This window comes from Dromiciops gliroides, chromosome 1, assembly GCF_019393635.1.
Source record: "Dromiciops gliroides isolate mDroGli1 chromosome 1, mDroGli1.pri, whole genome shotgun sequence".
Lineage (NCBI taxonomy): Eukaryota > Metazoa > Chordata > Mammalia > Microbiotheria > Microbiotheriidae > Dromiciops > Dromiciops gliroides.
This window is the reverse complement of record NC_057861.1, coordinates 266,615,845-266,628,849: the sequence shown is the minus strand read 5'-3', so window position 1 is coordinate 266,628,849 and position 13,005 is coordinate 266,615,845.

Below are 13,005 nucleotides of genomic sequence, written 5' to 3'. Positions count from 1 at the left end.
GTTTGAGTTGAAAAGTTATTACTGACAGAGGGAAGATAAAAGCAGGCTTCTTGTAGGAAGTGGTAGTTGAGGTGTATTTAAAGATTGGAATTGAATTTATGAAGAGAGCAAAGTAGGTCCTTTCACACTTAAAAATGACCTTAGCCAATGTATGGAGGCTTGAGAGCAGAGGGTATGTTCTGGGAGCAGTGTAATTCAATTTGACCAACACAGAGTATGGGAATGTAGAATACTAATATGAAATTATACTGGAAAGGTTGGGTAGTACCAGATTAAGATGAGGAGGGGGAGGAGATTGCATGTTAGGCAGAGACATTTGAATTTATAATTGTTAAAAAAAAATAGGATAGGGGGGCAGCTAGATGGTACAGTGGATAGAGCACTGGCCTTGGATTCAGGAGGACCTGAGTTTAAATCTGACCTCAGAGACTTAACATTTACTAGCTGCGTGACCCTGAGCAAGTCACTTAACCCCAAATGCCTCACCAAAAAAATAATAATAATAAAATTAAAAAATAGGATAGGGAGCTAGTGAAGATTTTTCAGCAAAGAAGGGACATAGATCTATGCACAGGGAAGATTATTTGGGCAAAAGTGTAAAGGATAGATTAGGGTAGATAGAGAGTAGAGGAGGAAAAAAGATTTTTATGAACTCTGTTTCAATACTTTAGGTAGATGGTAAGGAGATAGTAGGGTTATGCTAATGGGAGACAAAGATATTTTGCACAAGTAGAATAAATAAGACCTAGAAATTGATTGGGTATGAGAGATGAAGGAGAAGCAAGAGAAAAAAACAACAAACCATCAAGATTATGAACACACAAAACTGGGTAAGGCAAAAAAGAGAAATAATATAGTTAAAATGAATCAGAGGTTTAAGAAAAGACATTAGTTGAAAAATCTTCACTAGCTCTCTTTAAAAGAAAGAATTTGATTTAGAACACCTTTGTCTTTTATGTCCTTTCTATAATTTCACAACTTGCATCAAGTATGGATGTACCTTTGTTGAGGAAAACTCCACAGTAGGGTATGCCTAACTTTGATATCTATTTCAGACATAACAGAGGCAAGACAGAGATGCAATTGGGACTGAATTAAAAAGATAGAAAAATGTTTAGTTCTTTTAAAAGTGGAAATTGTGGAAAATTAAGATGGCTGATACTTTTGGCTGAGTTTCTAATGTCCATTTAGTTTTTAAATACTAATAATATTTGCTGTCCAAAGAAAAAAATTATTTTATTTAATTATCATGTTGGAAACTATTTTAAAATACTTTTAATGGAACACTCCATCTTTACTTTTGCTTATTCTCAGCACTCTCATGCAATAATTGGAAATAACCAAGAAACAGATATTCAGTGACTCCTTTCCAAAAATTAGAAAGGCATGGGGAATGTTATTAAAATAATAATAATGGTGCTCCATTGGGTAGACTACTAATGTAGATCTAATTGTGACTCTGGACTTAGAGGATCTGGGTTCAAATACCATCTTTAAAGGTTATCATTTGTATGACCTGAGGCAACTCAGTTTTATCTGCCATGGTCTTAGGTTTCTCACCTGTAAAATGAGGTTTGACTCAATGTCTTCTGAGGTTCCTTCTACCTCTAGATCTATGACATATATTATTTCCCAGACATAAAATTTTACCAGTGTTTGGAAGTTCTAGTAAGCAAACCTCACTATTAATGCAGATGAGTATATGCTCTGCAATTTATAATCTCATAATGATGCTTGAGAAGTGAGGGGGATAAGTGATTGATTTATCCAGAGTCACATAGACAATATGTGTTAGAACCCAAATCTTGGAGATGATGAACCTGACTCTCTCCACTATACTGTGTTAACAGTTATAACTTGGATTTAAGTACTCTCCTTACCACCTGGAGAAGTTAAACCGCTTTATGTCTGATCCTTTGCTCAAACAGTTATGCAATGAAATAAACAATTTTAAGCACTTCCCCCAACTTGATTTTTTATAAGAAAATATAGGACCAAGGAAAGATTTCAAAAGGTTTAAAAATATTCTGATAACTCCTAAACTATAGCATAATAATAATAATAATAATAACCACAATAATAATGGCATTTATAATCACTAACATCTATTTAGTATTTACTATGTGCCAGGAACTGTGCTAAGCACTTTACATTTATTATCTGATTTTATCCCTACAACAGTCCCAGGAGATGTATTATTATTATTATCATCCCCATTTTGTAGAGGATGAAACAGGCAAATAGAAGTCAAGAGACTTATCCCAGGTCACATAGTTAGAAACTGTTTGAGATTGGATTTGAAGGCAGGTCTTTCCAGAATCCAGGCTTAGCACTCTATCCATGGTACCACCTTGCTGTGATTATTTTTGCCACTTAACATTCCTAAATTGAAAAAAAAAAGTAGTATTTATTTATGAAATACTGAATACATAATTCCAGTAAAGTGGCTTATCTCATACATTAAAATTGTTCAAAAAGATAATTTTTAAAAAATGAAGTAGGTAGTATCAGTCACATAATCAAACATTTTGACAATTCATTAGGGAAAAGGTCCAATCAGGTACAATAAAGTGTTTAGTCTAGTACAGGATAGGAAATGTTTGATTGGGAAGAACCTGGAGATTACAATTACTTAAGTACATTATGTAAAGCAGTCTCTACTAGGTATCTGAGGAACAATCAATGCAAAGGATTTAACCACATTTCATAAAAATAGTAATGTTCTTGTAATATTTAAATTACTTTTATCTAAATCAATTAAGTGATAAAATTTGATGAATCATAAGAATAGTTGGTCACATTCACAGAGTCAAAATTCTAGCTGATATGGTTTTGGAGACAAGGACATGTGTACACTTATATGGAAGGTATTCAATAGCTCTGGGTTTCTTGCCAACAGACAATTGGAATTTAAACTCAGTAGTTTCCATGAAGCTGCCCTAGAATCTCTTGATTATATCACAGGACCTTAGACCTAGAGCCGTAAAGCACCTCAGAGGCCCTCTACTTCAACTCTTTCATTTTATAGGAGGAAACTGAGTGGGGTAAGGGAGGTTAAGTGATTCACTCAAGACCACAAATGTAGTAAACATTATAGACAGGATTTGAATCTATCTTCTAACCCTAGGGTAAGTACTCTTCCTACTGTGCCAAACTGAAGATACTATCCATTCCTCTCATCTAAACTACTCCTTCCCTAGTTCTATCTTGTGAAACAGTGTTTCCTACGATAGTCCTTAATTTTCCCCCTCACTCTTCATAACTTGTTAGTTACCAAATCTTACTCACTGTACCTCCATGGTATATTTTGTCTCCATCTCCTTCCTTTCCCTCCTTTAGCCCACATCACCATGCACATCTATAATTGATATCATATTGCTTTTCTTCTTTGTGTGTGGGGAAGGGCTCGAAGGAGTGAGAGAAAAGTTAGAACTTAAAATTTTTTTAAAGGAATGCTAAAAATAAGTAATACATATTTTTAAAAAATTAAAGGGAGTGCTGGACTATGAATCATCAAAGAAAGGAGTTTGAGTTTCACCTCTGACACTTACTAGCTGTATGACCTTGGATAAACCACTTAATCCTATGAGACTCATTTTGCTCATCTGAGGAAATGAAGATAATGATACTTGTAGTGGTCATCCCTGCCCCTTAACCTGAGTCCGTTAGACCAGATTTCATACCATTTATGAAAAGAAAAAGTAAGAGAGCGATTTCTCACTTAAAAATGTGCTTGCTCCTTATCGGTGGCATGAGGGATTCCAGTGAAACTGGTAGAGAGATAATTGAACCACTTTTATGTGTTTTTCTTTAAGAACTCCCAATGTGCTTTCTTTTTAAACTTGGTCAGGAGCAAATATACCTAAAAATGATAGGGAGGGGGCAGCTAGGTGGCATAGTGGATAGAGCACCGGCCCTGGAGTCAGGAGGACCTGAGTTCAAATCCGGCCTCAGACACTTGACATTTACTAGCTGTGTGACCCTGGGCAAGTCACTTAACCCCAATAGCCTCACCAAAAAAAAAATGATAGGGAGATGCAAGAATAAATTAGTGACACAATACACAGGTCAATTTAGGCAGAATACCAAAGGAGGTAAACCTCAAATGAGGTAATCTTCAAATACTGAGTAAAAATAATGTTATACAGACTTAGAAATTTCACTTAGATTCTTCCCACTGGCTTTCCAATCTAAGAACAACTATTTTTAACTCACCCTCCATAGATAATTAAAGTAGTTTAGTATTTTCTCATTAGACTCACTCTCAGTGAGAGGTAGTGCCATTATAGTTAAGAAGAAATTAGTTTGAACAACTTCCAAGTTTCTTGATTGTCATATTTACTGACAATAAAGTAGTTGATGTTTTTATTTCAGAATAACTCATATTAGCTGTGAACTTCAGTGCCGCTTGTTTTTCACTTTTTATATAATCAAGAGTAAACATTTACAATTTATTGAGTCCTTATGATATGCACTTATCTGGAGTATGAACTCTGTTTAAAAGAATACAGAGAATCATTGTAATGATGAAACTAATCATTGTAACTTAAAATGTAACCATTGCAACCATTGTAACTAAACATTAAAGTTTGAGTTCGAGGACCACCTGCCTTAGGCTTTTCCTGATTCTCCCAATTGGTGCTTCTTTATTTTTTTAAAAGTTACTTTGTATTTATTTACTTTTCTGTATATAAGTTGTTTCCCATAGTGAAGTGTAAGCTCCTTGAGAGCAACAATTGCTTTATTGTCTGGCTTTGTATTCTCAGGTCTAAGCACAATGGCTGGAACATAATAAGTGCTTAATAAATGCTAGTTGAAGTGAATTTTTAAGTATTTCCTGCAACTATTCTAAATAACTATGGTATTAAATCATCATTCTTAATGTACTTGAATGGTGCTGAATAGATGCAGAATAGTAGGTACTGAACAGATACATTGATTAATAGAAGAGAATACCTGATATTTTCAGAAAATGCTCACTAGTCCTGTTAAGCTAGAATGCCAAAGTGTCCTAAGGAAAAGAAAATGATTAAAATAAAAATAAAATAAAATGACGTTTGACCAAAAGGTATGAAATTTATTTGAAGCAATTTGGAACATTATAAAAAGTTATGGCTCAACACCAGAATAGGAAAGAATTTAATCCAGAGAGAACCAATTCAGGCTTCTTTTTTATTCTGAATTTTTATTTTTAATGCTCATAATACTCTGTTCCAGCAGAATTTCATCATAGTCCCTTCTTTGACCATGCCTAATTTTGCTAAGACTTTAAAAAGTTGCTATGAGTTGCAAAAAAGGCTTCTGCATCCCTCCCTTTTTATTATTCAGGTAGACACAAACAGTATGAACAGGTGAGGTTCTGAGTAAATTAAAAAGTACTCTGGAGCTCTGGGTAATTAGGTAAAAAAAAAAGTGAGCAAAGACAGCATTCTCCTGGTTTGAACAGTTGGAGCTTAGATAGAATAAAAGTGTTTTTGAATTTTCAGGAGAAATGGCCTTGAGAAATGAGTAATGTTTTGTAATGTTTTGTGATGATTTCAGGGGTATATTAGGTAGTAGGCCGATACATAACAGACACAGAGGTGGTGAAGAGAGTGGTGAATCCTGAAGTTAAGGCATAGCATCATATCCTTTGATGAAGGCCATTGCTTCCTTCAAGACCTATCACAAATCTCATATCCTTGAGTAACTGGATCAACATCATCCCAAAATGATCCCACCATTCATTTCAGAACAGACTGTTCCACAATTCAAGCACTGAACAACTAACTTTAATATTTTAATACTCCAATTGTGCCCTATTATTTTGCATCAATTGATAAATGCTCTGGAACAAGTCTTAAGTTACTTCAAGAATACACACAATATATGCATAAATATATACAAATGATATGTATATTTACATCCATATGCATATGCCTATACGATAAGTAATAGTGTATAAACAAAGTATGGCATATTTTAAAAAGAATTATGTCAGGATGACTAAACTTCAATTAGTTCAGGATAGTAAGGAAAGCTATGAAGAAAAAAAATGGTATTAAAAAAACCTGTTTCAGCAATATATTGTGCATATATTTTGACCCAATGATATCACTACTAGTCATTGTCACCATCACCATCATGATAATCATCACCACCATCACTTGCAAAAAACAACAACAAAAAAAGTGGATTATTGAAACATTTAAAAAAATGAAAGAGAACAGAAGGAAGCCAAGAAAGAAATAATAGAAATAGAAGAGCTTTGAAAGTTATATGTTAATGGGCAGCTATGTGGCACAGTAGATAGAGCACTGGCCTTAGAGTCAGGAGGACCTGAGTTCAAATCCAGGCTCAGACACTTGAAACTTACTAGCTGTGTGACTGTGAGAAAGTCACTTAACCCCAATTGCCTCACCACCACCACCACCACCACCACCAAAAAAAGTTATATGTTAATTGTATTAGAGTTAGAAGATAGATAGGTTACAGCTGCTCAAACCTACTTTTGCTTCTATTTTCTCTGCTAAGGAGAATGATCTTTGGATTGGAAAGTACAGGACAAAAATGGCTAATAAGAAATATTACAATTGGCAAGGAGATGATAAAAATAATTGATTCAAATTCCACGATTCCCTTGATCCATATCTCTAGCTAACAAAAGTCCTGGCAGATATTATTGTTGATGGAGATCATGGAGAAGTGAAGAAATCCAGAAGAAATGGAAGATAAATGTTGGATTGTAAGAAGAGAGAGTTTAGAATCTTCAAATAGAGACCAGTGAGCTTGGGTTAAGTGACTTGCCCAGGCTCACATAGCTAGTAAGTGTCAAGTGTCTGAGGCCGGATTTGAACTCAGATACTCCTGAATCCAGGGCCGGTGCTTTATCCACTGCGCCACTTAGCTGCCCCGAGGTTGATTTCTAAGCTATTTATAGAACTATTATTAAAGAGATGGGTAATGAATAACTAAAAAAAATGAAATAGTGATCCTAAATAAAAAGGTATAGCTTCATCAAAAACATGTTATGCCAGGCTAAATATTTCCTTTCTTGATAGGTTTGTTAAACTCAGGAGAATTAGATTAGGAGGATACTATATAGCTTATTTTAGCAAAGCATTATTAGACAGTTATGCTATTCATAGGGAAAAGATGTAGATATGTGGGCTCAACAATAAGACAAGTAGATGGATATTGGTACTGGTTGAATGACTGAACTGGAATTTCACAGAATCACAGTATTTTAGAGTTTGAAGAGACTTTAAGGGACATTTAGTTCAAAACTTTCACAAAAGGAATCCACACTATAACATAATTGGCAAACAATTGTTCATCTGCTTTAAGACCTCCATTGAGTCACTGCTTCTTGAAACAGGCCATTCCACTTTTGGACAACTCTAATTGTTAGTAAGTTTGTCTTAAAAACAAACATTATTTGTCTCTTTGCAACTTCCATCCAGTGCTTCCAGTTCCACCTTCTAAGGCCAAATAGAATAGATCAAATCCCTCTTCTGGGGCAGTTACATGATACAGTAGATAGAGTGCCAGGCATGGAATCAGAAAGACTCATCTTTCTGAGTTCAAATCCAGCCTCAGACACTTACTAGCTGCATGATCCTGGGCAAGTCACTTAACCCTGTTGCTTCAGTTTTCTAATCTGTAAAGTGAGTGGGAGAAAGAAATGGCAAACCACTCCAGTATCTTTGTCAAGAAAACCCCAGATAGGTTCATGAAGAGTCAGACATGATTGAAATGATTGAACAACAATAAATCCCTCTTTTACATGACAGTCCTTTTGATACTTGATTGACAGCTAACATATCCCTATTAAGTCTTCCCCTGTCCAGGATAAACATCTCTAGTTTTTTCAAATGTTTCTTGTATGATTTAGGACCCTTAATTTCTTTTCCTCCTGGCTGTGCTTCTGACTTTATGGACTTTAACATCCTGCCTCATGCCTCAACTACAGTCTACTCTTAGTACATTTCTTGGAGCCTGGGACATTCTCACCTTGAAACATCATTGTGCCATATTACCCCCCTTTTCCCTTTGGTTAGTTCCTCCTGGTATCTCCATTTCATGGAGTGGTCTAAGCAGGTCAATTTTCATTCTCCTGTCTCTGCTTCTGACTTTCCTGACTTCGGTACCATGTCCTGCCTCCTGTCATTACCTTCTTCCCCAAACCCCGCCCCTTTGACTACCTTATATATGTCATATTCCCCCCTTGAGGTGAGGGACCACCTTTCTTTTTGATTATATTTGTGTCCTCTAAACCTAGATAAGGCCCATCAAAACTTGATGTGCAGTGCAGCTTCCATGAATAACTCAGGTCCAGTTCAGAGTGATGCATAATACGTGTTTATTGTGAAGGCAGGTGTATTTGCCTAGGGATAGCTATATTGTGTGGGTCAAGACCAATGGGAGCTGTCCACCTAGGGGCAGCTAGGTGGCACAGTGGATAGAGCACTGGTCCTGAAGTTGAGAGGACCTGAGTTCAAATTTGACCTCAGACACTTACTAGCTATGTGACCCTGGGCAATTTCCTTAAGCATTTGGGGTCATCTCTAGTCATCCTGATGTTTATCTTGCCACTGGACCCAGATGGCTCTGGAGGAGAGAGTGAGGTTGGTGACCTTGAACAGCCTTCCTGCACTTAAATCCAGTTAAGTACAAGTAATGACATCATCCTCTTCAAGAATGAAGGACAAGGGGGGCAGCTAGGTGGTGCAGTGAATAAAGCACTGGCTCTGGATTCAGGAGGATCTGAGTTCAAATCGGGCCTCAGACACTTGACACTTACTTGCTGTGTGACCCTGGGTAAGTCACTTAACTCCCGTTGCCCCCACCCCCACCCCACACACATACAAAGAATGAAGGACGAGCAACAATGTGAAGATCCCCCAAAGACAGATGTGGTTCCCTTTGGACAGAGTCAGATGGGCTCCCTGCTAGGAAGTCAGGCTCAGTGACTAAGCTCATTGGTATGCTCTGGCTAAACTAGTGGATAAAATCATGGGTATGTTTGTTTGTTTATTTGTTTGTTTTTGTGGGGCAATGAGGATCAAGTGACTTGCCCAGGGTCACACAGCTAGTAACTATCAAGTGTCTAAGGCTGGATTTGAACTCAGGTCCTCCAGAATCCAGGGCCAGTGCTTTATCCACTGCGCCACCTAGCTGCCCCCAAATCATGGTGTTTTTTTAAATACATTTTTTTTTTTTTTTACTGGGGTGAAAGGGGAGAGATTGAAGTTTTCTCTTGAGTTCATACTTAGGATGAGCTCAGACAGTGCCTTGGGACCACCTGAGTTTATCTAAATGCAACATGCTTAGAGGGTATAGCCACTGAGTGTGACTGTGACTCTTCTTTATATTAAGAAAGGGGTTATTTTGCTAAACCTAGGGAGCAGGGAGGGATCACATTCCTTGCAGTTAGATTCACACATAATATGGGGGCTTTAGGAATTTAATTAAGCTGTGGAAAGAACTGACAAGGCAAAGTCCTCTACCAACTATTTTTTTTTAAAACTATGGGTCTTAACCCCATATGTACGTCATGTAATTGAATGTAGGTGTTGTGAAAAATTTGGCAACAGTAAAAAGTTATGTATTTTATATACCTACATACCTGGAGTTGCATAAAAATTTCTTGGGCATAAAGGGGTCTCAAGTGGAGAAAGTTTAAGGAGCCTTGCTCTACCATACCCATTATTCTGCTCTCTGTTTCCATAGTCCAGGCTTTATAGATGTTTTCTTCCTCACATCTGTTTGTCAGCTCTTTTTTTTGGGGGGGGGTCCATAGGTTCCACAGGCCTTAGTAAATGCTTAATAAGCACTTAATAAATGTTTATTGTCTTTCCTTCATCATCCTTACTGCCTTCCTCTGTATACCCACCAGCTTATGAACTTAAGCTAATAGTCATTAAAGTATGAAGTCAACTTCAATTCAATTAAGCAAACTTAAATATCTACCATGTAGGTAGCACTTTTCTAAGTTTAGGAAAACCAAACACAAAAATAAAGCAGTTGCTGTCCTCAAAGAGCTTAAATTCTAAAGGGGGAGGGTCTGGGTAGGGGGTGGGTGTGGGGCAGAACAACATTCATACAGATAAGGAAACTCAGAGTATATATAACAATTATTAAGCAATATAGGGTGTAACGATTGGAATGACGCCACCTGCTGGATACTTACTGTAGAAGAGTTCTGCCCATGAAGCAAAGGTCTTTGAGGGCAAGACCAGGCTTCAGGAAGTGACGCGGACTAGTGGGAGGAGGAAGGAAGAGACTGGCGCTCAGTCTCGCTCTCTTTCCTTTGGACTCTGGTGGAGAGCGGAGCTAGAAATGTGCTCTCCCTTTAATAGCTAGGAATTTAGGCCTTTTTCTCTCTCTTTACCAAATTCTTATTCTCCTTAATAAATGCTTAAAAGTCTAACTCTTGCTAAAGCTTATAATTTATTGGCGACCACTCATTAGATATTTTAGACAGTTTAGCTAGAATTTTAGCCCTTAACAAGGGGATACATGAACAAAAAACAGAATTTGGAAAGGCCTCATACAAAATAGCACTTGGGTCCACCCATGAAGGTGGCTAGTTAAGGATTCTGGGAGTTGAAGATGGGGAGGTATATATATAAATATATAAATATATATATATATATATATATATATATATATATATATATATATATATATGGATATGTATGTGTATATATATGCGTGTGTGTGTGTGTGTGTGTGCGCGCTACTTGTATTAAGCTGTTGATGATGGTTCTTTATCTCTTTAATTGCTAGTGACTTCCTTCCTAAAGTGCCTTTTATTTTACTACTTTCGTATACTTACATTTCTTTACTTTATGTTTGTATTGTATAGGGGGTAAGTGTAAAGTCTTATACTTGTGTTAAACATTTTTCACTTAAATGTTACAAGAGTTGAAAGTGTGATTTAGAAAGCAGTTTGACTTTTTCATAAAGAAATATTTGGGTATTTAAGTAGAATTCAAGCTCAATTTAAGTCATCCATATGATGTGATTGGTAGCACAAAGGGCAATTTCAAGCTTGGGCTACATGAGGAGATACAGAATATTCCCCACTGGAGGTCTTCAAGCAAAGGCTAGATGAGTGCTTGACAGATATATCATGGAGAACATTCTTTTTCAGGTATAGGTTGGAACTGATTGTTGTCTAAATCCCAATTCTAAAATACTATGATTCTATATGTTTTTTTAAAATAGTGTATAGTCAATGAAATTTTAGAATGGATGGGGGGGACATAGAGACAACAAAGTGGCATAGTAGATAGAGGGCTGCTCCTGGAGTTGGGATAACCTGAGTTTAAATCCAGCCTCAGACACTTCTTGTTTCCTGTGAGATCTAGGCAAGTCACTTAACCTCTGCTTGCCTCAGTTTTCTTCTCTGTAAAATAAGGATGATAATAGCACTTACTAGTCAGAATTGTTGTGAGGATCAAATGAGATAATAATTATAAAGTACTAAGCACAGTGCATGGTACAATGTAAGCACCATAGAAATTTTGACAACGACGATGATGATGATGATGATGATGATGATGATGATGATGATGATGATGATGATGATGATGATGATGGTGATGATGATATGGGAATGGAGAAGATAATAGTCCTGCTCTACTTTGGTAGACCACAACTGATGTGCTTTATTTAGTTCTAGATCTCTCATTTTTGGAAGACAAATTTATATCTTTGGTTTTTATGTCACTTACATTTCCCAATATATCCTTCCCCCACCCTTTCTCCAAAACTTATCTTGTACAACAACAACAACAACCACAAAAATAAACAAAAGGAAAATAAAAAAATAAATCACAAACATCAATGTTAAGTACACTTTTAGGATCTCTGGAGATCATATGAAGAAGTCAACTAGGATTGTGAAAGTCTTTTAGGTTATGCCACATGAGGATCAGTTGAAGAAAATGGCAAAGACAAGGTTTAGGAGAAATAGAATAATGATTTCAAGTATCTGAAGGCTTGTCACCTGGTGACAAGCTTTTTTCTTGCATGACCCAGGGGGCATAATTAATGCAGTAGCAATAGGTTGAAGTTGTAAAGAGGCATATTGAGGCTTGATGTAAAAAAACAAAACAAAAATGTCATAGTAATTAAAGCTCCCCAGAAATAGAATGGGTATGATTTGGAGAGGTAGTCAGAGGGTTCCCCCTCACCAAGGGTGTTTAGGGAAAACCTAACTGATGATGTCGAGAATGTTGCGAGGGTTTTTTTTGTGTTTTTTTTTTTTTTGGTGGGACAATGAGGGTTAAGTGGCTTGTCCAGGGTCACACAGCTAGTAAGTGTCAAGTGTCTGAGGCTACATTTGAACTCAGGTACTCCTGAATCCAGAACCAATGCTTTATCCACTGCACTACCTACCTGTTGTGGGGGATTCTTTTTCAGGTAAAGATGGCTGCTAAGGTCCCTTCCAATTCAAATTCAGGGCTTCTATGATTCTGTGGTCAAGACCAAAAAGAAGACAATGACTCTACTGTGGTCCCACCAAGATCTTTCAGAATTTCTAAAATAGGTTGTCAGTTGATATTATTAGATCCATTTGACAAAGGGTATTAACTGAGGCAAAGAAGAGATGAATAATTTGCTTTTGGTCATTCAAGAAGCTGGGGGTGGTATTAGAAATAATACTGGGGTGTCTAGTTTCTTAGAAGAGTGGGCTATAAATAGAAATTATTTCATTTAAAAGAAAGTCAATTTTCACCAAATAGAACATCTTAATGGAAGGTTATCTGGATTTTTTTTTTATTCTGACAGGCCTAACTCTTATTGGCATGTCAGCTGGAGGACAGCAGCTCAACACTTATGCTTCTGCAGGGCCTATGGACAAGATCATGCAGGGCTTCCTTTCAAGTAGGCATGCTCTGGGAGTCAATAACCACATTTGGTTTCCTGAACTGTCAACACTTAAGTTTTCCACCATGATATACATTAACATCAGAAGGTAAAACTCAGGAAAATGTCAACTTCTGAAGGAAAGAT